The following is a 26,965-nucleotide window of genomic DNA, read 5'->3' as shown; positions in this document are numbered from 1 at the left end:
TCGTCGCTTCTCTTATCAATCGAAAGACTACGCGTTTGTCGGATGCATAACTGTCTTCTACATTCTTTTAGAGTTAGATGCTGTTTAGTATATTCTGCATCATTAGTGCAGACGATTTGTAGAAAAATTTGAAATTAGATAGGTTTAGTAGAATTTAATAGTGTAGTATTCTTATATATATAATCAACCCTCAGAATTCCCCCAAAAATATATTATTGGGGGAATTCTGAGGGTTGACATTCACCGCTCAACTTGTCAATCAAGAGACAACGCGTTTGTTGGACGCACAATTGTCCTCTTTGCTGTTCCAGTTAGGCGATAGATGCTGTTTGGCATTTTTTCAATGCTAATCGTCAAGGTTGACCATTTTTCTATATCATTAGAGAACAAAGATTTTTTGAAACATTTTAAATTAGGCAAGTTTATTTGAATCGTCTCCTATCGTCCAATGTTTACAGCTTTTACTAGATGCAGTTTTGTTTTTAACTGTCTCTGTACACTTTTTATGTCAGATGTAGAAAATGTGGAAGGATAAATATTTGAAGACTAGAGAAATAGATTTGTTTTTCCTGTATTGGACATATCAATTTCTTAACAGCTATACAAGGTGAGCTGTAATTCGTAGTACAACCGAATAGGTGATTCTACGTGAAAAAAATAAAAAAAAATTTGCTATAACATTTTTTTATCGGGAATTCGGTTTCCGAGAAAATCGACTTTAAAGTTTGTTCGCTTTCTAAAGGATTTAGTTGTCTATTTTACCGCAATTGCCTCCGTCCGAGATAATGTTTACATAGTTCGCAGCAATTAATGTTTGTAAACACTATCTCGGATGGAGGCAATCACAGTCCAAGAATAGACGACAATTAAATCCGTTCGCGCGTGAACGCTTAATCGCCGGTACTGCGAGGGTTAATTTAAAAAAACGGGCAGAACATGCCGTTAGACTTAACATTTCATTACTGTGCAAACAAAGTTCCATTGTCTACAGTATTTACACAAAATGCTAACCAAATTGCTACAATTTCACGGAAATTTTCACGAAGCTTGCTCAGCAATCACCGTGTTAATACGTTCACTCGCTTGGTCAGTTTCGCTTTCGCGCTCGAGCATAAACTCTGTAGAATTCGGCAAGCTACTCAATATACCCACGGGAGCATAAGTTCAACCCCGTGAGGCTAATTCGCAGCAGCCCCCTCTCAAGTCGACTCAGACACAACAACCACCTCCGAAGCACACTCTCGAGCAGATAGGTAACGCAACTCTTGATAGTTGCTTCTCCGAGAGTAGAACTCTCTCTCGAACTGATAGCAACTTGCCGACAAGTTAGCCCCTGGTAGCCATAGTTTCTACTCCGCGGAGAGTGATCTCGACCAGGAGACGCTCCCGAAGACAGGGACCGTGGGAAAGCTTGTTCGCGTCGCGACGGAGGTTTTTCCAAATTTAATCAGTCCGGAGCCACTGAGTCCAGAGAACGCTGTTCATGAAAGATTCAATAACTGCTTTGTGCAACGACGTCGGAGCAACGAGACCGGGAATAACAGTGGTTCTGCGTCGACTCAAAGAAAATAGTTTTCATCCGACGACGAATTGAATTGGCTTGTTAATAGAAACGAAAGAGAATCGCTCTCCCCGTATAATCCGATTGTCCGTCGTTGCGCCAAAACGACGCGTAAATACACTGTTTTGTCGGCGACGTGTAAACACTTTCGTGAAATGTTGGATCTTTCGAACTTCAGTTTCATATCTTCTTAGTAGATTGTCTTTCGATCATGGTTATTTTGGTGTGTTTACTTTTAACGAAAAGATTTATTGACACGATAGAAATGAATTTTTCTGCGTATGTATTTTTAAGTGTACATTTATTCGAATAAATTCCATAATCAATAATTATTATTATTAATTATTAATATATTCCATAATAAATTCAATAAAATCGTGTTTTGCTCCGATTTTTATCAATTGAGTTTGTAATTGCTAATCTAAGTATAAAATTTGTCTTTTCTATCTGATTTAATCGTTACAGGATCAAGTGCATAAATATATGAATATATTGAATAAATTGCAATAGTTTATTCAGACATACCAGGCTTTATCTAAAATTATCATGTGAATATTAAATACTTGTATTACTATAGTACTATTGGTGAAACCATATATATATTTTTAATACAAATATTTTAATTATCAATACACTTGTGATGGCCTTGTTGGCTTCTGAATTAATTTATCTGTTTCGTTTTAACACCATTCATGCCGAACTGTTTGTGTCTAACTTTTCACTCAGGCGTTTTGACTAAAGATTAATATATTGTACGGGATTATCAATTATTGTATTAAATAAGCTCATGTCTGATTCTTTTGGTAGAAACATATTCATCGGTCTTAAATAAATATGTAAGCGTGTACCATATCAAAATGTTGAATAAAATCGAGGTATGTCGACTCACCTGATTACAAAACGATGTACTATAGCTATCGCTTTTTGAATGTATATTCTAAATTAGCTTGACTATTTCATTATAAAGAAAATATCAAAATGATATTTAATGAAACTTAAATCACCATACAATGATATTGAGATCTTAAATTATTTAATTATAACCGATCACAAAATATTACAGTATGGAATTTTGAATGAAAGATATAATTTTAATCTATTCAGAAAATATAAAAATTTCCAGCAGAATAACAAGATTACCGGTGCTGAATCTGTCGATCAATGGTAATGAATGGCAAAAAATCGCCGCCATATTTTGCGCAGGCGAATGCGGTGGAAAACGACAAGTTCTCTTTTAGATATTTCAGATTCGCGAACTATATGCCGGATTTCGCGCATTCCCGGCGGCGCGGCGATGGGAAATTAAGGATCAGAGTCAGTTGAAAGAGTGAAAATTATCTGGAAAGTCGTCGCCCGAGGAAACTCTCGAGCTTTAATTAACGTGAAATCCATTAAAGTGAGTCCCGTCAAGCTTTCGTTCGAGTTATCGTCATGAATACGCGATCGCGATCGTCGCCAACGATTTACGTTTGGGAATCGGACGAGAGAGGGGAAATCGCAATTCAGATTTGCCGCGATCGATGAACACGTCTCTCTCACTCTTTCTTTCTCTCTCCCTCTCTCTCCCTCTCCCTCTCTCTCCTTGCTCGCTTCGAATATCCGCGAGGATGAGTTTTGTACGCACGGTGAAAACAGAAACAAACCGAAAAAAGGGGAAAAAGGAAAAAGCTGGTTGCGGAAATGATGAGCGAGCTGTAAACACACTTTCAATATCCTCGAATCGTTCAGCAAGCTTGTTTGATCGCGCGATAAGTCGCCTAATTCAATGGAATCGAGATGACGGTTCGGCTTGAGTGATAACGTCGGAACAAAACGTTCCGATGATAATGAAAAGCAAACAGTACACGCACTGGCAGAGACCACGCGCGTGTGTTTATTTCGTTTTATTCGACAGTATTTGCGTTTCCCTGGATTACCTGATTTCGTCGTTTTTATGATTTCATGCGTATCAAGGATTGGTATAGCGAAGTATGTGTAATTACAGGAAAACTATTTATAAACTTCCAAATGACTCTGTTACATTGGAAAAAGCTATGAAATATTTTTTTATGTAAACCTCAAAAGGTGTAGGTTCTGTTACTTGGGGTGCTTCGTTGATTGACAATTGTTGCAGAATTATAAGGTAATGAGTTGAAAAAAAAAATTGTCCCGAGTTTAGTACAACACTAAATAAAATTCTGACTCTGTTGAGAATATGATAAATCTTTAAATACAATTGAGTTTAATCTAACCTTTGTGATTTTAAAGCAACTGACACATTGAAAATATATATTTCAATAATAATCACTGAACTCGCAACATTCAGATTCACGTATTAATAATATTATTGTGCATACAATAAAATTACAATAATTATTCTCAACGCAGTATTACCACATGTGGATCATCGTGCATTTACGTTAACAAATATTGATAATATTTCTGCTTTATTTCTACCTATTTTTGTAAGGGATATTAATTTCTAGCCTTTTGATATCTTGTATAATTTTGCCAATCTTTATCAAGAGAAAAATCTTTGCTGACTAAAAGAATAATTGTACGAAAATTAAACATATAATCCCATTATTCTTTAACTGCACAAGTGTATCCTTAGATTTTACAAAGCATATCTAATAAGTTCATAAGAATCTATTGTCCAAACATTCCCTAAAAACATAAACGTTTCTGCTCAATTTTTACAAGAACCACGCTCGCCAAAACAAATTTTTCTTCCTTATTTTGATTTCGCAAAATTACAGTTTGCTCAATGATCCCACTGAGGCGAATGCAACGGGTAGAATGATTCTCCGGCTTTGAGCAAAGAGTTTCGCAACACAACATGCGAAATGACCAACGATCTTGATATTGAAATGAAACCGATCAACGCGGCGCGACGCGACGCGATGCACGCGCCACGAGAAATTGAAACAGAAATTGGAAAACCCAGAAAAGTGTAAATCGTGAATGTAACATTCTGGCCTATCTTCGCGGATGCGTTCAGAGCCATTCATCTTGCCGGCGAACGGCATGGAACTGAAACAGCAATCCAGATTACTGCAGCTAATAAATTCCCTGCTGCCTGGCTGCCGCGCATTGCAGTTCCCCCCGACGTTCGAATTCGACCGATGAAAATACAAAAGAAAACCTACGGATATGCATCGGCGTACTTATTGCCATCGCCGGGATTATCGTAAGTTTTTGCTGCTTTCGCAATCTTGCCAATGCCCGTGATTTTTTCGTTTAAACATCGAAGTGTATCATGTATACGTAACAGTTCGAACACTGATGCAGCTGAACCTATGAACTGAACGTATACTATGTTACGGGCGGTAAAACAATGCCCGAATATTTTTTGAACAATTTTTCGTCAGTGTTAGAACAGTCTGGGAAGATGATATAGCTGAGTTTATGTTCATAGACGATCAAGATTACGCCTAATTGTTTTTAAAACAATTTTTTATCAGTTTTGACCTTCACTTTCATATGATACACGCTGGAAGTGACACGTTCCGACAACTTCAAACAGCTGCCATGTTTAGATTATTCATTATTTTTGGTCCAAAAATTACCAATTATGTTTTAGACGATCTAATGCCGCGTTCACACTAGTACACGAACTGCTCGCAGGCAGCCAACGAAAACAACAGCGTGTCCACACTGGAGCTCGCGAACAGATTGCGAACTGCTCACGAACAGTTATCAATTTGTTCGCTTTGAATTCATGATCTGTTACAAGGGCGTTGAATTGTTACAAACAGGTCCAGACACGCTTCGAGCTCGTGAACAGTTCCTTTGATATACCGCTTCCTGAGCGAACAGTGTTCGTTGTTCGCTGAGAAGCTGCTCGTTGTTAGCAAAAGTGTCCACACTGCTGGCGAGCACAAATCGCGAGCTGTTTGCGAACATCAGTGTGAACGCGGCATAATGTTAGGCATAACATGAGTTCTCTTATAATTGTAACTTATACGTCGCAAAAAAAGAAAGGGGATACAGAAAGTGATTTGCTTTACAAAAAATTATCATTAAACAAAATCTGTAGCGGATGAAACAATGTCTGATTACTATTGAAGCAATTCTTCTTCAATTGCAGAACAATTTTACTTTAACGTTAGAACAATCTGGAAAAGTTATTATCTCAGAGTTCCACAGTTTTGTATTCCATTGTTTATTGCTTCCTTTGAAAAATTTGTAAGGTTAATGGTAACATAAGTTTGTAATATGGTCAGACATTGTTTTTAAATACTATTTATCTTTGGTGAATGCAGAAATGATAGCTTAAAATCCGTGTAATGAACAGCTGAAAACCAGTCAATGTTCCTCTTTAGGGGTAGACGGAAATCGGTCTTTATTTTAAGATGACAAGATCGATAACCGTTGGCACGGCCATGCACTGTCGAAGTTGACGCGAAGAATTAAAATGTATCCTTCCACTCGGCGAAGTGTAGTGCTAAGAATGAAAATGCATCTTTCACGAATTTCACAGCTGTATGGCTGCTGTCGTCGACAAATAATCCGAGTGCAGAACTTTGCACTTGATGGTGTTCTCTTAGAAGGGATCGGCACTCATTCTTTAATATCTACCTCATTTTTTCAAAATGCGGAAATGTTCGAGACGCTAATTCAATAGACCGCCTTGTCTGAATATTTTATCAACGAGTTGCCCCTTATTAGACCTATTTTCTACAGTATGTATTATCTATCGTGGAAAATACTCTGTATTAATCGAAAAAACAGTTATACTAATTGCAATGTTTAAAAGAAATGATCGTCGAAACTAGGTATTGAACTAATCTGTTTTGATCATTGTGGATATGTATAAGTTACCGCAAGAACTATCAATTCAACAAAAATTTTGATTAAAAGTTGTAGCTAAGATAATTTTATTTGAATTTTGTATTGTTTTATATTTCACATGCACACATACATATTCGAGCCTCTTAGTTGACAAGTTGACTTCATACAAAATTAAGAGCAGAATGTAGATCTATTGTAAGAAAATAAAGTGGAAGAATAGAAACACGATTTCAAGGAAAACAAATAATCAAGTGCCATCATTGCACTCAGTTGTGTTATCGCTTTCTTGTAAAAAGGTGACTTATACCATATGGTAATTAATGTAAAAGTAATCTTAACTCATTTTCATAGTACTACACGAAAAGTAGTCAACACTTTCCAATAAAAACAGTGTAATACTACATTACGTATGTCATTATTTACAATGATATTACAGAAACTTATTCGTTACTGGATTCCTTATCATTTTCGACATTCCTAATGCTACATAAATAGGAATTTATTTAATACATTTACTTAATAGGAAAAGATTATCGTATAAGAGAATCCTTTAGTCGAATATAACTATAATGTACACGTACACATATATATGATACGGTCATTATATTTACCATGCAAAAATCATCCCTATTTCATATTAATATAAAAGAAAATATAAACAATTTTCACTGGTAAATAAAACAACTACACTTAATACTAACCATTTCTACAATTAACTCATTTCTTATCATTTTGGACATATTCCACTTATCAACTAAGAGTCCCATTTGTCATAAATGCATAAAAGCAACATCAACGACGGCTAATTATAAGTGAAATCATGAAGCATTAGTCAGACACGTTCACGTTTTACTCACTGTCCATTACCAAGACCGCAGAGATTAAATTAAATATTATCTCTAGCATCGCACAGCAAACACAGGCTGCGCAAAAAAATAATTTTCACCCATTTAAGCCTGTTAAAATGAAAAATAGCATACCACCCGTGGACAGTACGGGACAACAGTGTCGAAACACTTTTCCCGAGGCTCTGTGCGTATTAAATTTCGCCGCGTGAGTCTCCAGTGATTTACGGGTAGTAATATGGACACCAATTTGCTGCATATTTTCGGCGGGGCCGGTAGCACAAACGCCTACACCGGAAAGCGAGGAGGAAATTGCCATCCGGACGGACAGGAAACGGACAGGGGACAGACAGGGGACAGACAGAGGACAGACAGGGGACGCGCAGGGGCCCTTGCAAGCCCTTTAAACTCTTCTAAAATTGACCGCGTTGTTTCGGGATCGAAACTGGCGCTCTTTGAGGGCCAAAAGCACGGAAAATTCGGCGGTGCCGTAATGCACGTAACAAGGTGCGCCACACAACATGCGACCGTTCCCGTGTCCACTTTCCTGCCACGTGAATATTTCATCCGGCCCCGGAAGCACCGGCAGAAAACAAAAAAACATATCGACAGCACCGTGTACACGCCGAAGCGCAAACACCCACATTTTGCGGAGTTAAATCTCACTTTTTCATGCGGGAACCTTTTCCACGTTGCCTTTTCTAGCTGTCTACGATGCTTCCCCTAAAAGCAGACAGAGATACTGCGGGATTTAATACCGCCAGATAAGGACAGCTTCCTGAAAGTCTGCTAAGGAAAGAGATCCTGCTGCGTAAAATCCATAGTCCTCGTAATGCGTCGGGAAAAACGGTTTCGTAGTAGAGACTAGTAGTTACGGTTATGGAAGCTGGAATTATTGAACTATTGCAAGTTGATCCTTTCCTGGAGTTGCATAGTGTATGCGCGTAGATATTTAACATATTGGAATCTACATTAAGTTGCATTGATTGCATGCAACTTAACTCTTCCTTAGATTTTAAGAATTTCAAACTGCGTCGTCAATAAATTAGCTCTTCTTTCTGAATCTGGTTAAATAAAACTTGACCGATAGCAGAAACGTCGCCGCTATTAATAATTAGGATGAAACTGCATTAAGTCCTAGTAAATTAAAGATACTCTATCTCTGCAATTTTGTCCTCAACGAAGAATATTCTCACAGACTTCAATTTTGAAGAATCATTTCGAACCACGTCTTTCAAACATGAATAACACAAGACCTAAATTGTCATCTAAACATAAATTGTGTGAAAGCAGAAACACGTTGCTTGCATCTCTCGGTGATCAGAATGAGTTTGCAATAAATTCAATCGCACATTCAACGAGTCACTTCTAAAATATCGTCCTCGTCTAGAAATATTTTCACGGAATCAGACTTTGAGAAGAATTTCAAACCAGAAATGAATAATACTTGAAACAAACTAGCTCTTCGGAAAGGTATTTGTGGCCGCTGATTAGAGGACGTCCGAACGAGATCCGGCTGAATAAAAATCACTTCCATCGGCTCTACATAGACTTGCGGGTCCACGTGTGTGTTAACCAGACCCAGTCGAGCTACGAGCTTCTCGAAAATCGAATTCGGTGCTTCGGAGGTTTGCCTCCGCCATTGATTTCCGGCTCGTTTTGCCGTCCCAGGCCAGAAAGCGCCGTGGAACAGAGGAAGCGGAGAACCGGGAGAGAAGAGTCCTTCGAAGTGACGGTCGTTAAATGAAAATTGGGTTCGTGAAAAGGTGGCGGCAACGGTCTTCCGATGGTCGGTCGCTATAGTCCGTCTCCGTGTCGTTCCCGACGATTACCTTCGAGATATATGTGACCGGCGCCCTAAAACTTTCGTGTCCGGCAGCCAGACACCCCATACACGCCCCGAATACTAGCCTGTTTCGATTAAAAATAGCTTCATCGGCACTTGGTGATACTGCGAGCGATATTTATAGTGGCTCGTTTACCATATACCATAATCTCGGCGGAATTCAATTGCCGCGGGATTCTGAGGTGAATATTTGGTTCCGCGACGTTAATGTTCGCTTTCTGAGAATTATTTTACCGTTTCGACAAAATCTGTAGTTCGTAGCTGAAGGTTCGTTAACACTTCGACTGCCATGCTAACCACCTGAAAAATTTTATAAGATTAAAGTATTTTATTTAATCAAATTAGAAGTGAAATGTTAAGTTGTACGACATCAATTATATTTTCAATATTCTTGCGTCTTGCAAATCCTGATCAAATTATAGAGTGATATAATACATTAGGATAAAAATTAATTTTCAAATCAGAGCAAATAATTCCGTCACCTATACTTGAGTGATGTGACAGTCAAAGTGATAAAAAATTTTACAATTCCAGAAGCAATTTAAGACGGAAACAAATATACAAATTCCATTAACGTAGTTTGAACATTTCTTTTCGGATTATTGTTTTAAAAAAACGTATTTGAGCTTCTATTTGCTACAGGATACTTATCGAGTTTGTGATTACTTTCGGAACAATCTTTGTTGCTCATCATTTCCTAGAAACAAAAACGACTTTGTATCTTTTTTTTTAATGTTTTACGGAAGATACGTTGAATACCAAGTTTCGATCGAGGACAACATTACGGTCTGAAGAATTTAGTTCTGCCGCACTTGGTGCAACAATAACTGATGCAAAGCTTTTTGGTGAACTAGTTTCACAATTTAAATTGAACGCATCTTTTCACTCTCATCATTTTTTAAAAGGGCGGAGGGTGTCTCTGAGCGGGGAATCAATAGTATTGAAGCTGCACTGCCCGAGACTCCTGGGTACAAAGATTAAGTTCAACCAAACACAAATAGTCACTTGTTGAGAATTCTATGATCCTTCAATAACTTCATTAGTTAGAAGTAAATCTACAGACGATACATGCATATTTTCCAAATATCATTTTGTTGAGTGACGATATTCTTAGATCCAAGACTTCATGTTTAACAGTGAACTTTGCCCTCTGAAACCCCAAAACATGCCGGAAATAAATCTATAATATTATTACCACTCTAGAAAAGTTAATTTGAATGTTTTCGAAACCATTTTATTAGATAACAAGATTACATTCTTGAAATGATAATGCAAGGGGTTTAACTAAAATTTTGGCTTCCCCAGCAGCCGTAATTCAGAAATTACTCCACCGTCAATGATCACCAATATCACGCAACTAAAACCACCAAAACAGCTTTAATTTCGTTGCCGAAGTATCCCCTGTGTGGCAACACCGATCGAATACTCATTAAACTGTTGCAGGGTGCGCAGGATGGCGTACGGCCCGCTGAAAAGAAGAGCATTCGACCCGTGTGTGCCTGTGTGTACCACTGGCCGGCAGTCGCGACGCTAGAGAGTCTGCGACAGATCGAGCGACCTGTATTTTAACCGGGCGAACAAGAATCACTTCCGAACGGTACACACCCACGCACAGCAATATCCGTGCGAGCTGTCCGTAGGACGAGGTTGAACGGGCCATTGGCAGAACTGCAGTAGAAGGTAATCAGATTTGCGAGAGAGTGATGGGTTCTGGATTCCATCAGCGTTTACAACGTTTCTGTCTCATTCCCGGCCACGTCGTGTGGCCTCCGTCGGTTCCTCCCGTTCTCCGTCGTTACTCTCGCAATACTATATCGGCGCGAATGCTTACGCGTGTGCACACACGTCGAGGACGAGGATGACGACGACGGCCACCTTCCGTGCAGCCACCACATTTTACGGTGGCCCGTGTCTCTTCCCTTCCTCTCTCTTTTCTCTTTGTCTCTTTGTCTCTCTTCGCTCCGTTCTCTGTTTGCTCCGTCCTCTCTTCGCTCCGTCCTCTCTTCGCTCCGTCCTCTCTTCGCTCCGTCCTCTCTTCTCTCAATTCTCTCTCCTCTCCGTTCTCTGTTCGCTCCGTCCTCTCTTCGCTCCGTCCTCTCTTCGCTCCGTCCTCTCTTCGCTCCGTCCTCTCTTCGCTCCGTCCTCTCTTCTCTCAATTCTCTCTCCTCTCCGTTCTCTCTCTATCTCTCGGTCTCTCTCCATTCTCTCTTCTCTCCGTCTCTCTGCCCCCTGTCTCCCTCTCCCATCCCATTGCCCATTTAATTACCCTGAAAGCCCAGCACTACGGCCGTCTGTCGTCGACTACGCCGACAGAGACCGGTGTTCCTCGGTCGGACGTTAATAATGCACTCGAATGCATCGTCGTCTTCGCCGATGCGCCAGAGACACCACGGATCCCCATCCGGCCGTCTTTCAGCCGTTAATTTTGTTTCCCGGGTTCTTTGACGAGCGACGGGCACGTCGCCGAAAGGTTAACGGGCAACTCCCCAAGCTATTACACGATGCGGAGAGTTAATGCCAGCCGCATGAGTCTCCACCGAGCATAATAATGATAATGCTGCCGCGGGACCCGCTATTATCTAAATTAATTGCGAAACCTGCTGCTCGAATTCTTCGCCGGACTGTATTCGATACGAACAAATGTTTTCTTCGTGTTCTTGTGGACGACTTTGGGATTGATTCGTCGAGGAATGTCACTGCTGACAGACGTTTGTCCGCCTTTTTTGTCCGACGTTTTTTTTTCTTTTATGAAATATAAAGGATCTGGCCGAATAAGCATGGTAAAAGTGTCTCCAAGTCGAATTGAACTTGGTATACATCATAGGTTCTTCAAAGAAAAGTTTTCCCCCAAGTGGCAGCTTGGTATCTCTCCTATTGGAGTGGTCACAGAGTTGAACGCTATTTACAGTTCTAGCTCTATTTCTCTCATTCTATTGAACAAACCATTATGAACAAAATTCTGAAGATTCTGTTCCCTTAGGTACACATTTGAACATTTTATCAGACTTTACGACTGCAAAACCGATTTCTAAGAAGTGATCTCTTTTACAGTTTCATAGTTTTTGCTTTTTGTTACAATTAGCAACATATAATTTTGTCAGATTTTTCAAAATGGGCATCTAAAAAAATGGAAAATTGATCTCCTTACCTTTTAGTACACAAAAAGGTGACACACTCACACAATATATCCTTCTTATTAATGGTAGAACTAATGCAACTGTTTGAAAAGTAATACATTTGATAAGTATATATTTTCGATTATTTGTGTATATAAATGTTAACTGGCAATAAGGGTAAGTCGATTTAATTTTCAATTTCGGGACGTTGATATCTTGGATTGCCAAAATCTTTGTTCAATCTGAAGTTACTGCAAGATAGCAGTTGCGTACTTTGTTACTTGAGAAATATCTGCAAGTTAAAAATAAAATAATGTTCTTGAAATAAAGTTTGCCTAGATTTGATTTGTGAGAAATTATTTCATTATTTGATATCTTTGTTACAAGCATATGATTCACAGCTTATTCGTGGAATTGTAAATAAATCAAGATCTGGGACAATTAAGTGAAATGATCAAACATTGGTCAGACATATTTAGCAACTGTTCGGCATCACCACTGTGAAACCTAAATTAAAAATTATTTGTCCAATAATATAGCAAAACAAATGCAGAATGCCGAAAATTTATTCGAAAATGAATACACAAAAGAATTATCTACTAGAATTACAAGTTTCACAATTATCCTGTCTCGTGGCAATATGTTTCTAAAAATATGTCATAATGTGCAAGAACTTTTAAAAGTGTTGCAGGAACAATTATGGGGAAAATTCTATCTCACGATTCCAGCCTTTGACCATGTTTTGACTTTATGAAGCAAGATTGAAATGCATGGATTGAAATTTCCCTTTTCGCAACTCTGATGAAATGAATATTTTAAGCTTCTTTCTTAAACGAACGTTAAAAGGAGGATTAAAAATTGTACGCAGATGCAGACAACGAGTAAATTCATCATCCTCCGTTGATAGATTCTCATATTTCCATCGCACGGATTTACTATTTTCCTTAGCCGAAGCTGCAGAATAGTGTTCTGAAAACGCAATGTCTCGACATAGAAGACACTAAACGGTCCTGGATAATGAATTGCCGGCGTGGCTGAATAATTTATCAATTTCCTAGCAACTTCGGATTATACGTTTGCATGGAGAGTTTCAAAACTCGAAACCTTGGGTTTCGGTATGAAACTTCGCCGGTGAATTCCTGGTTGATGCGTTATCTGCGGTCTCTAATTAATGGACCTATTTCACCGAATACAGCTCCGCGACTCCGCAACACACCGACATTGGCATATTTTCCACCTCTGGAAACTTTATTTTCTTTTATATTCGCGTTCGCAGGGCGAACAAAAGATCGCAATTTCTTGAAAATTTCATTTCTGTCGAAAACAGTAGAAACGAATTCGCAGAAGTTCGAGACAAAAGACCGTTTTTAAACATGGAGTTTCAATTTGATCTTCGAAACTGTTCGCATGAACATCGAGCACAGTGTACTCAGTGAAGAATTTAATTGTATTCGAGTCTTAAAGAAATTCTTCGAACGATTTTATTACAAACGACTTCTGCTTTTGTTAAGTACGGTCTTACATTTTATAAAAATGCTAGGAAATTGTTAACAATATATGAGCCGTTTATTTTGAAAGTGGCATAAGTCACTTTGTTTTTAAGTCGATATATCCTTGAGACACTTGGTTTTATAGACCTTAGTTGCCCTATAGCAACAATGTTTCTTTCTTTTCATTATTGGGCTGTCGTGTTAGGGGTCGTGTAAGAATAATACTTTCGTTCCTCGGCATTTATTTGCAATCAATATGTATTCGGAAAATCGTCGAGAAATCATTTTATTCCAATGCACATTTATAATTCGTGTCGTTGGGAAATTTGCTGGATTTTGCAATATAACGAATATTCATTCCTACAAATTCGCCCGAAAAGGACGAAATGTTCAGAACAAAATTCACCAGAAAAATATATTCGTTTTTGTTGTTACACATATCGCGTAATTAGGATCACATTTCATGCGTAAGCGTTTGTTCTTCACCGAGGAAGATTAAGCTTCATTGAGGGATCAAATCTAACTACTTTTTAATTTATTATATTTAATATTTCCTTAATATAAATATTTGAGCCGTTTATTTTGAAAGTGGCATTAAGGGTTTGCGTTTTAACACGTTTCAAAATATGCTTGCTAACTTTCGAGAAGATTTACTTGTATTTGTTATCTCACGATACTGAGATATTTTTCTCAGTACAAATAATTTCGTATAAACATTAAAAAATCACCACTTTTCATTACGGTAAAGTGACTTATGCCACTTTCAAAATAAACGGCTCATACCTACTATTTTCTCAATATTATTCCAAATACATTTTCTACATATTCCCAGTAACGTTTGACGAACAGAAAGTCACGATATCCTGAAAGTTTCACTTTCTATCGGAAACAGAAAGACAAAAGATAATTTTTAAGCAGCAAGTCAGAACTTAATGGGCGAACCTGTTCGTCGATTAAAAAATCGACGTCGATTAATTAATCGATAAATATCGAGAGGATCGACAGGTTTGCATCATCGAACGCGCGCGTCGTCGGCGAAACGAACTTAGTGCTAATTGAATGTGATACAAACAAGATTCACGCGGTAAATAACAATGCGCCGGCATTGTTTCCGGAGCCAATAGGGTTAAACAGCTGTTGGCAGAAATTACGGTGTACGATCAATGATTCGTAATTAATTCGGATTACTTCCCCGGTTTTGCGTTTGACTTGCAATTAAGCTTCACTAAGTCAAACGCGGCATTCAAACCGGTCCATACGTCCTGTATTTTCGTCCGGTTTCTGACTTTGCACCACGCGTGGCCGGTCGGGCTCTCTCTGCGGTTCGATAAATCAATATGATACATTACGAGCCGTGGGAACGAATAAAAAGAAAATAACAGAATAGAGAGAGAGCTCGTGTTTCGAGCTTTTTACTTTCCCGCTTCGCGTCCAGTCGTGCAACACGAGACATCACGGAAAACAACCGTTTTGCCAGCCAAAATTTTTGTTCGATCGCTGCCGAGCATATTTTTCGAAGTAAATGTGGTTCTGCGGTTCGTGTCGCGTAAGTTTGAAACGTTTCAGCGGAGAGCATTGACGTTTTTGTTGCCGGAAAATGGGTTTAGCAAATAATTATCGAGCACGCGCGGAAAATATATTACGCTTTCCAATGTTTCAATCCACGAATTCTATCCTCCGAACGGGAAAGATAATTCGCTCGATGTTTGTAAAACAAGCTTTATTGTTATTGTTATTTTCGCTGTAGTTTCACCGTCGGCTTTAATTTATTCTGATTACACGTACCACCAGCGACGATGTGAATTTGTTTTTCATTTATTTTCATATATTTTCATTTTATGAATTATTTGCTTTTAATTATCTGTTAATCTGATCCTTCTGTGCAGTTTTGTGTACTTTGTGTCAATTTATTTTCAATATGTTTATTGATTCATTTTTGTTGATACGTTTATTTTATTTTCAATCTCCAAACTTGCACTGTTGATTCAAATGATCAAATACAAATTGTTGTCGACGGCTTTTATCGGGAACTTCTCTAAGAAAATCACAGTTTAGGTAAAATGATCAATAATGCTTTAAAAGAAATTGATTTCAATCATAAAAACAGCATTCATTCTTGCTTCTATGGACGATTGATTGATTTATTAATCTCTGTACCGATACTTTAGCATCAGTTGGTCAAATAAATGTGATTGTTAAAAACTGTTGCTTAAATTTGATTTACAACGATCAAATTTTAGGTAAAACAGTCACGAAAGCCTTGTCAAAAATTATTTTCAATCACAAGGGGGGCATTCTTTCTTAAATTGGTTCACTCTCTTTCAGCTTTCATAAATACTCATTTGGAAGTCCTGGCCTGATCGCCTAATTGCAAAAATAGTCGCGACGCCCAGTCTATTGTTGCGTCGAGAAGTTGAGTTTAAGGAAAAACAGCCGCGTTATCGCAGCGTCCTGCGACTTTTCTTCCCAACGCGCGACGCGACGCGGCGCGGCGTTCCTCAATTATTCAGTTTACTTGCGCGGAATCAGAAATGAGAAACTGAGAAGTTCATCCCACGCGGCAAAGAAACGTCTAAAAGCTTCGTATTTACGCGCCGGGTAGTCGGCTTTGGCCGTTTCGTTTGCAGGCTGTCGAGCGTGTAAACCATTCGCTGCCGAGCCTTTTATTGCACGAGTGAAAATAAATCGGGGTTAAGCTGTTACAAAAGCACGAGCTGTTACGAAATTAGGGTAACTTCGACGAGCGTAAATCGCCCGAAAGGAAACTGCCGGTTGTCTCGAATTCGTTGGAGGAGCGAAAAGTTTTCTGAGCGGAAACACGATTGCAAGGATGCTTTCGACCGTTGCGATGGGAAATATCGAGTTCTCGGGCCTTAAAAATGATTGGCCCACTTTTCACGACGCAGCCGGTTATTTAATAAATTCGTTACGTCAAACAAATTTCCCGGTGCCGGCTAACTCGATTCCGCGGAGCAAAGCGACGAAGATGCTCGATTAAATGCTCGTTCGTTAAACCTTTACCCGACCGAATCAATTAACGGACCGCTGTAAATCGAGTCCGCGCTTTTCCGTTCGTGTCTGTTCGTTTTATCTTCGTCGCATTCGGTCTCGACACTTTGTCCGACTGTGCCATAACGCAGTTTTTGCAAACGAATAAAGAAATATTCTCTGGCATTCTTTAACTCGTGTATATGTTCGTATCTAAACAAACCTTGACAGCTTATTTGAAATTATCTGATGAATATTCATCGTGACGTTTATACGAACAAAATTTAGAGCAAAATTCTTTGATCATAAAGAAATTAGAATCTAATATAATCTTCTGAGGTGAGAACGTACATACATACAATTGATTGAAAATATATTGTCTGAACAACACATTTGTCTCATTTACAATCATCAGCTGAATATTCGTCACAGGATCTTGGAAGCTATCAATTACCAGTAATATTCTTCCAACATGAAGACATTACAGTTTAGTATTACAAATTAAAAATGAGGATGTAAGAATCAAGAAGTGATAAACGAAGAATGCATAATCTGAACAACACCTTTCATCTTCATTACAATTACCAGCCCAAATTTCCCCACATCAACAAGAGGAACCAATAGCCACTGAATTTCTTAAAAATTTAGGAGATTACAGTGCAATATTAAATAGATATATAAAGTGGATATGTAAGAGTGAAGGATTGATGAAGTAAGGATACATCATCTGAACAACACTAAAACACTTACAGCCCATAAATGAATTATACGAAGTGAGTACTTAAGAAATAAAAATCGTAAAATTAAGAATAGATCAACTGAACTACCCTAAAACACTTATAGTCCATAATTGAAATATACGAAGTGATACTTAAGCAATAAAAAACTCGTAAAATTAAGGATACATCATCTGAACTATCCTAAAACACTTACAGTCCATAAATGAAGTATGCGAAACGAGTACTTAGAAAATAAAAATTGTAAAAGTAAGGATACATGATATGAACAACTCTAGCTGCCAAAAGGAGCCAATAGACAACAATATTTAAGATAGCCCTGTAAGAATGAAAAACTGATCAAATAAGAATACATCATCTGGACATCATCCCAAAAGAAGTCAATCACCACTAAAATCCCCAAAAATTGAGATGTCTACAACCGAATATAAACTGTCTAAAATGGTTATACAAAGACGAAGAATTGATAATGCAGGAACACATTTGCCTAGCGCGTAAACAGCCGTTTCCAGTCGCCGGACGGTGAACAAAAGCTTTGGTTTCGCCGGGGCGGAGAATGCGAATCGAATGTTGAAGTGTTTCTTCGGGCAGGGTTCTCGTAGAGGAGCCGTTTCGTCGCCGAGTGGTGCGAAAAGGCACTACACGACACGTCTGACCGCAAAACGCGGCCGCTGGCCGATTTCAACCGCAGCCACGGGCTAGCACAATACCATGGTCCGAGATTTCCGAGTGTTCTTGCACACGTGCGCCCCTACCAAGCACACATATACGTATGCAGCCGATTGGGTCTCGCCTTCGAGCGGCCAGACGTTTACGTTTGTCGTACAAATTCGCCCTTTCGTCGCTTTAAGCTCGAATATAACGGCGAACGTGCGTGTCCTTGCGATTTTTCGGGATCTCTTTCTTGGAGCATTGGTAGATTATGGTTCTCGAGAAATATGAAATTTAAAGGCGTTGTTCCACTCTGGAATATTAAAGCGTGAGTCGGAATTTTTGTTTCTTGTTGAAGCAGCAGTTTAGTTCCGTTGTTTACAGAAAATTCTTTGATTCATTCGATTATGACATTTACATCTAAACGAATCTTCATTTTGTTTAATGTGATTCTACATTTTAGAAACGTACTGATATAATACTCAATAACGCACGTTACTGATGTATTTGTTATTTTCTCAAGGTTACTGCAATTATAGCCATTAAAGATCGAAAATCGTAGGAGAAAATAAAATTTTCTATGTGGCAAGGATTGAACGGAACAATATTTCTTCTTTTACTATAGCAATATTATAATGAGTCTAATAGAAGAAAATACAAAATTCAATTCGTGAATCCTTTTAATGTCCCGACAGTTTCATATTTCTTTCATTAATTTTTGCTATAAGTATATAAAATGTGCAGTCTAATTGTAACTTATGAAAACTAGTATTAAAAAGAAAATTGTTCTACGCACACCAAGTACGGTAAATTAGTACATTTAGTAATTTCGAAAATATGATATACTTAAAATTGTGATAAATATAAAATGAATAGGATATATATATAAAAATGATTGTTGAAGAATAAGAAGAAATATAGTGCACAATTATGTTACCGGTATGTGAATCGGAAAAAATTCGCAGTCCTTTTCTAGAATGTAGCAGCATTACGAAACTACATCACTTTCGCGATTGCCCGAGATATATAAGCCAGCTTATATCCTGAACATTAATTATTGTCACGAACAAATGCATCGGTTGTAAGCCTTCGTAAAATGGAACTTTCCGACCGGAGGCCTAATCCTTCTCGGTTGTCTGAAGAAACTTTAAACTGCCGGCTGTACGAACATGAAGTTTATTTTCGACGGACTTCGCATGATCTATACATTGTACGCTCCAATTCATCTGCTCGTTAAATCGATCGTCGAATTCTATTCTTCTTATCAAAACGAATAAATTAAAATAATTTAATACCATCTCGTTTCACTTTAACTTTTATCACATTTTGTCCAACACGTTTTACCAGCACAGTCTCGCTGTCTATTTTCGTTGTTAAAATATCTCGTTAAAAGCAGCGCACCTCGTTTGTAAAATATTACAAATTTAGCACAAAGGGAAGCTATGGATTCCCTGACGATTATGCTACGTACTATGTCTTTACATATCAACGTGCATAGAATTCATTTGTAAAGGTATGTAAGAGATCGTGAGCATCGCGTGTAACGAACTTTTTAACCGTATCTCATGTAGTTTTCTCAAATTGCTCAAAGAACGTGTTCAAAGTCGATGATTATTTGATGAAACGTTAAAGAGGAATGGAAGCTGGTACTCATTAATTTTGTTCATTTGCAACAGCGTTACGATCGTGTTCATTAAATCAGTGTACAAATAAATTAACGAATTAGCGTGACTCGTTGGTTGCAGTTAAACGGGACATAAAGGAAATTAAACGTCTTCGGAAGTCGAAGAACAAAGATCTTGTTCAAGTTCATCAATGCTCGAGAATGCTCTCGACAAGGGAATAAAGTAAATTCACTCTTCACGTTTATAAGCGGCAGCAAACTTTCGCAAAGCCATTATAAGTGCTTGGGACCGTAGAGATCTTTTGCCGCATCCGTAAATCAATGAGGCTGTACAGGGTGGCACGATTTACAATGGAAACTTTCAATGAACTCGCAGAAATGTTCTGGAAATTTAAATATTATTTTAACTAGTAACTCGCTTGCAACTTTATTTATCGAGTCAACCGAGCGGTCAGAAATCGTTCGGTCACTTCATTTATTATTTCATAATTTGGAGTCTTACGGAGGCGACATGGAAACATACCATTTTACGATTGTATCTCGAGCAACTTGTGCTCCCCGCTCGTAACCCGTTATAAATTATTAACATACCAGAAAGTGAATCAGAAACTAGACAAGACTTCGGAAAGTTCCCCGGGCAAAATGCTACAACTTTCGAACAAAGATGCAGTTCCAAGCGGTTCGCGGAGCACCGCGAGCAACCAACGAAAACGCGGCAGAAATTTCGATTCATTACTCGCTGCACAATGTCCCCGAAACCTGTCGAACTGGCAGCTCACGTTTCATTGGGAAACTTTTACTGGCTAAAATGCGCGATTTTTTCAAAAGTATTGAAATATTTCGAAACAGCGAATGTTTTTTAAAATAATGACATATTCAAAAGCAGGAAATTTCTATACCAAGGAATAATTAGAAATGCGATATAACACAGTTGCCTGACTTTTCGAACTATTTTCGTTAATTTTCTGGAACTGTTGTTTTCATTTTCAGCAGAGATTAGAGATCCGTTCATTATCTTCTTTCAATTAAATCTAGAAGGTTCGACTTAATGCGATAATACATTTTGTGGAAATGAAAAACAAATTTTATAAGACACAAGCAATTGATTGCAATACTGTCATAAACTTTTGTCCGCAAAAATGATATTCATGGAACTATTGACATTAAACTACAACTCCTTTGAAACAATTATAATAGAAGTCTTAAAACTGTTCGAACGTAATGCACAAATGTCTCACAGACCAATTGCAGTAAATATATTCGAAGAATTCGATTTTTTTGGCAATCAGAATTCCAAATATGACCGAATCGAAATTACTCGATCAGAGATCTGATTAACAGAAAGAGGTTCAGCGTCCAAGATGACGCAAACGATGATCGAATGTCAACAATGATTTATAATTGAGGAACGATTATGAAACGCTATTTGCTTGTGCAAAGCGCGCCGCGAATTCCAATTTCGGGAAACGGACCGTATGAGTTCACATCAAATATTAATTAAGCTTCGAAAACGATATCTTTTAACTTTTCAATAACGTCACGATTTCGCTTAAAATTTCTGCGGGCTGCGGAAATGCTTGGAAATTCCGTTTCACATGTGAAAATAGTGACCGGGAATATTATATTCTGAAAAATTCAATGCTGTGTACCAATGCTTTCGTTTGGCATTTGTTATATCCAAATTATATCTAATGGCAACTTTATCACAGGAGAGAATCAACCAGTGCTTTATAAAAGTAACAATACGACATTTATTCTGATTTTTAACAAGTGTTATTGTAACATTTGCCGTAACATATGTATAAATTGAATAAATAACTCATAAATGTATCTTTACGAAGTGAATAATCGTAAATTAAAGAATTATTGACCCGTCATTTTGACGGGTTCCGTAAATCTAGTGTTAAATACGGTGAACTGAATACATCAGCATACAAATTTCTTCTAAAATAATAGAAAAATTGTCAGAAAAACCTTGAACAGTTGCAGCTTTGTGTAAAAAAATCTTGTAACATTCAGCCCGTGCTTATTTGTTAGAGCCAAATCTCTACTTTTCACTCAATAAATACAAAATAGATCAACAAATATTCGTTCTTAAAATACTGTTCCTTAAGTTTGGCCGAGTAGTTTGATACTGTTCTTTTTTTATTTCTGGCAGATACGGTACTCAAAATATTTACCAGAAAAAAAATAAAAATAGACTAAACGTTCGCAACTCTAAATCAAAATGGGCCGAAGTCTCATCCGAGAGCTAAAGCACGTCCCTGGAGCTGTAAGCTGCGGAAACTTTTAATAGCAGCCAATTATCTCAATCCCCCACACTGTAAATAAGTCATCGAATCCTCTCGATCTCTCGTGACCCTTAAACCGCACGTGCGACGCGTGATAATCCAGCAGAAAGAAACACGTATCCGTGATTACTAAATTACAAAGTTTAATTAAGGAACAATTTACTGGCGAATCCAAATATACCAAGACCGCATCCTCCGGCAGTTCGGCCCGAAATGCAGTAATAACTTCGGCATGGTATCGAGCGGCCACCCGGCCCGACCCGGCTCGACTGAGCTCTGAGCAAATAAATTTATTTCAAAGATTCCTGCGGCACATGACGAGCCAACGGCCGATCATGCTGCCGCTGCTACGATACAACGGTGTGGCCTGCCATCCCGTGTAGGCATATAGCCTAAAGCATCCCAGCTATTGGCATCTGAGTGGGAGACAAAGAGCTTTGGTTCTAGCCCGGTATTGGACTATTGGATTCTGATCCTCCTTCTCTCGCCTCTGCTCGCTCCTTCTCTCTCTCTCTCTCTCTCTCTCTCTCTCCCTCTCTCTCTCTCTCTCTCTCTCTCTCTCTCTCTCTCTCTCTCTCATGCCCTGTCTACCAGTTCCCACTGTCCTGCTATTACTGACCCCACTACGACCCCCACTTTTCACCCCATCTTCGCACATTCCCTTTTTTCTGGTTTCCTAGCCGCAACATCACAGATGCGAACTTATTAAACAAGCAGTAGACGATCTGCCCATCTTTATCAAGAGCATTTCAGAGGCAAGAAAATTGCATAGGTGGCATAACTCCTCGTGAAATGCACAGAGCTAGACAGACACCCAGAACACACTCCTGTTCGACGTCTAACGAATAATCGTCCCGATCGATTGGAGATCGATCGAAATTACCTGGATTCTTTGTTCAGGTTATGTCAGGATTATTCTGTGGTGGATGCATTCATGCTGGGATAAAGTGCATTGGCCTCTGCATGATGTACATTAATGCGCTGTCCGTGCGACCGAAATGAGACAAGAAATTTTATTACTGGCATTTGTGAGCGTTGTTTGCTGACTGTGCTGACAGCAATGTTTCTGAAAGATCTCTTTCTTCTTCTAATATAATCATTATTCCGTTTATTATTAGGGATATACGACAAGAAAAAGAGAAGTATGAAAGAGGATTACATGTGCATGGATTCTAATTTTTCTAATTCATCGCAATTTGTTGAAAGCAAATATTTTCTAATTTATCAATCGATTCAGCTTGGTATTTAATTTACAAAAAATATTAAGGTATTTTACTTGAAAATTAATTATTTTAAGAGTTATGACTTTTTCCCGAAAGCCCGTATAGTTGAAATAACTGTGTATAAGTGTGGGTAATACCGCGTACAGTAAATTCTCCCTAATTGACGCACAGATTGTGCACAAAAATCGATCATTTGGGAATTATTCGAGCCATGTGATTTGTTTTTATAGTTGTGTTGACAATCGGTAACTCTAAAACTAATCTTATCTCCCCTTTCCTAATTGTCCATTTGTACACTCTGAGCGTCAATTAGGGAGAATTTACTGTACCTGTTAAATAACAAATATAATGTAATATGAACATAAATTTTATCACAGATGTTATCCTAACTCTATTTTGTTTTAGATTTATTTTAAAATTTATTTTAATTAACAAAAATCGCATATATACGTTCCATCGCTCTCATCAACACTTGAGCAACTGTCATATGCTCATCCGAGACGTCTAATACACTGAATTCACTTTTCTGCGGATTTAGAGTTTCTAACAAGTTATATCCGATTTATTGTCCCGAATGAGATACGCTGCAAAAGGTTAAATATTTATACCTTAACAAGCGATTAGGAAAGGAAACAACGTATCAAAAATGTTATATGAAGTCTGCAAAATACGGTGTAATATTTATCGCAATGGATTCTTTACATCCAAGTATTAGTAGAAAAGATAATCACAACACTGAAATTTTTCACCTCCGAATTTTTAAACTATGCTTTACGAAGAACGACGATGTATTCTAGTCTCTGACTAATCTCAAACTGTCGCGAGATCGTTTTTGAGTGTAATACTATACGAGAACTGCGTATTACAGGCTTTCGTCTTCGAAGAACAATGGTATTTGGTTTGACCTGCGTATCCGATTTTGTACGACATTTCCTACTTAGAAAAGCGAAATTACATGATGGTTTCAATTGTCAGAGATGATTAAGAGAAGCGTGTTAATTTCGTGTTTCCTTGTGGAAGGTCCCGCTCGCGTGGATAAGATCATTGTGTCAGAAAAGAGAGCTGAACGGTTTATCGTCGTGAATCCATTTTTACGGGACATTTTATTCCCAGGAATAAAACGTCAGCGTCTCTATCCATTATTCCATCGGTGTGGTATACGGAAACGTGTCCACGGCTCGGAACGAAATCTTAAAAGCGAAAACGTAGCAAAAGAAGAGAAAAACTTACGACCGCGATAAAATGTCCCATCCGTTTACCATGTCTGACACATGGCTGACTTATACTACTTCCCATTCGGCACACGTTGTTTCCATTGGATTCGGTCCGCGCTCTGCAACGGCACCGGTTTTCGAGCGTGGATTTCTCTGTTAGTCTGTTTTTGACAAGGTTAATTGCATCGACAGTGCGTGCTCCGGGTAAGTGGCGATCCAGCGAATTAGAATCACTCCTCGTCGAACAATCGACGTGGACAGCGAATAGGCGAGTGGACAACGATGTTGTATTGTCACACCTAACTCACATGGCGGCCATTTTTGGGACGAGATCGTAGAATTTTCGCAATGCAATTAAGACAAACCGATGAAACCAGCTTCAAATAGGAAAATTAAAGAAAGAAATGAAAAATGCGTTCTGACTTTGGGAAATATTTATTGATTACAATCTTGATTATAATCTATATATTCTTCCTCCCTATTTTCCCTTGTTCTGCAATATTTCAGGTTTGGTTTAAAAATGGTTTAATCTCTCTTACTTGGTTCTATCAAAAATTCTGTAATTTTATTGTAAAAGTGACAGAATGTTTCTTGAATGGACCGTATTGGTTTTTCGTAAAAATTAATTTCTATTTACACTGTAGTAATAGTTTGAAATCCCGAGCAATATAGCAAAACATGTAAAGTCATGATTACGAACTTCTAACTTATTCCGTACATGTTCCATCAATCGATGTTCCATCAATTAATATTTCAAACGACAGGCGCTGTAATAATTTTACTGCCGCGCCTAAAAATGTTTTGAGCGTTGCAATAATTATGAACATTTTAAAAACAACTAAGAACAAAATCGAAAATATATTCCCAGCAATACCTTTCTTAATATCTTCCTAATGATCTAACCCTGACCTGTGGCAACGATCTGAAATCTCTTAAAAATTTTCAGACAAATATACAGGGAGTCCGACAATGATTAAGAGAACATTTAAGGAGTAATTTTTCGAATCAATAGAATATGTAAAGCAAGAATAATAAAACTGTGATTTCAGCTTCGCTTTTACGTTTAAAATTTCCCATGTTTGCTGGTAAATCCTAGACGACGAGAAGCCACAAGCAAGACTGTTTAAAAATTAATCAAAACCACCGTGATAAAACTGTCCCGGTGATTTCGACACCACTGCGGTGTTCGTTACAAACCTCTAGGACTTCCTTCCGTTCACGAAGAACCAATGACGGTGTGTATATCCGGTGGATAGTGTGCAGGGCTCGAATAGCGCGTCTCAAAAGTCAAATGATAGGAAGGTTAATGGATGAACGGTGTCGCCGAAATATCCAATCGTTTACGATATCGATTGTCTTTATCCATTTTCCTCTCTCTACTTCCTTTTCTTCTCTCTCTTTCTCTCTCTTCTCTCTGTCTTTTTCTTCTTCTCTCTCTCTTTCTTTCTCTCTCTGTTTCTCCGAACATTACCCTCTCTCTATTTCTTTCTCCGAACATTACCTTTTCTCTCTCGCGCGCTCTCTTTCTCTCTCTCTCTCCCTCTCCCTCTCTCTCTCTCTTTCTTTCCCGTGCAGCCGAACGGAAGCAGTAAGTAACGTGCACCAATGAGAGACAGAAATAATGGGCAGAAGGCAGCTGTTGGCCACGACCCAGTTCACCTATTTTCCCTGGAATCTTTCTCCTACCATTTCTTTCGTTCATTCTCCCTCGTTCTCTCCTTTATTTTCCTTTCGCTGTACCCTCCCGAGTCCTCCCTGCCACCTCCTCCGCCCTTCCTCTGCCTTCCCTGACGTCCTTTTTTCCTGGCGTGACCGTCGGAATGAAAAGATAACGGATAAGAATGTAAAGACGTACGGACGTTTCTCCGTTCAGCTACAAAGAAAAATAAATCGAGAATCGCGTTATAGAGGCGTTACATAGGTTTACCGGATTCGGGAGATCAATTTCTTGCTCGGAATAGGCGAATCTGGCATTTTCTCTTTTGCGAAGTACAACGAATAAAGTAACATCTTTATAGGGAATGTTGAACAGTAATTTAACGTTATTATCATATTTTCTTTGTTAAAGTTGTTTTTTAGTCAAGGAGGAAATTATGCGGTGTTTTTAGAGACGTCTGGCAACGTGCCTTCGATTTTCCAATTGGTATATTATGCAGAACCATCTTAGGAGAAAATGAACGAAAACTGTAAAAGTAGAGATAAAGGTACTTTAAAATAAGTCCAGGTTTATTGTTGTGCGATTTTTTTTTAGTAACTTATGAAAGCTTGATTATTGACAATTTTTTTGAAATTGGTCGAGTACTATTTAATGGTCGAGTACTTTTTGGAGCAATACAAATTTGTATTGTTATTAGCTTCATTTGCCAAGTCGACTAACTCCACAAAAGAAAAAGTAGAAAGAAAATGATAGAATAGTATACATACACATTGCGCCTTTTAAAGTTCCATTTAAAATGTAAAATCAAGTAAACTTGATAGAATATACATGCTATTGGAGGCGTAACTTTAATTTGACGATATGTATAATAATTATAATTTTCACGTGCCATTATAAATTCTCTATTATATCACGGCCAACAAAATCTTTAGATCTACTCACTTTTGTC

The 26,965-nt window shown here is 38.2% G+C and overlaps 1 protein-coding gene across 5 annotated transcripts in view; it reads left to right on the top strand.

Moving 5' to 3' along the window:
- The window catches only part of LOC143258981 (uncharacterized), a 135,006-nt gene that overhangs the window by 49,455 nt on the left and 58,586 nt on the right, over positions 1 to 26,965 (top strand). For 4 of the 5 annotated variants that reach the window (XM_076519657.1, XM_076519656.1, XM_076519655.1 and 1 more), the window contains exon 2: positions 10,469 to 10,705. The exons of the other annotated variant lie outside the window; for it this stretch is intronic. The gene's annotated coding sequence lies outside the window, so the exon portion shown is untranslated. The remainder of the gene's footprint in view (positions 1 to 10,468; positions 10,706 to 26,965) is intronic. 5 annotated transcript variants of the gene reach the window in all.

Source organism: Megalopta genalis, chromosome 3 (assembly GCF_051020955.1).
Source record: "Megalopta genalis isolate 19385.01 chromosome 3, iyMegGena1_principal, whole genome shotgun sequence".
NCBI lineage: Eukaryota > Metazoa > Arthropoda > Insecta > Hymenoptera > Halictidae > Megalopta > Megalopta genalis.
Note: the sequence above shows the minus strand (reverse complement) of the source record. Positions and strands in the feature narration are given on the sequence as shown.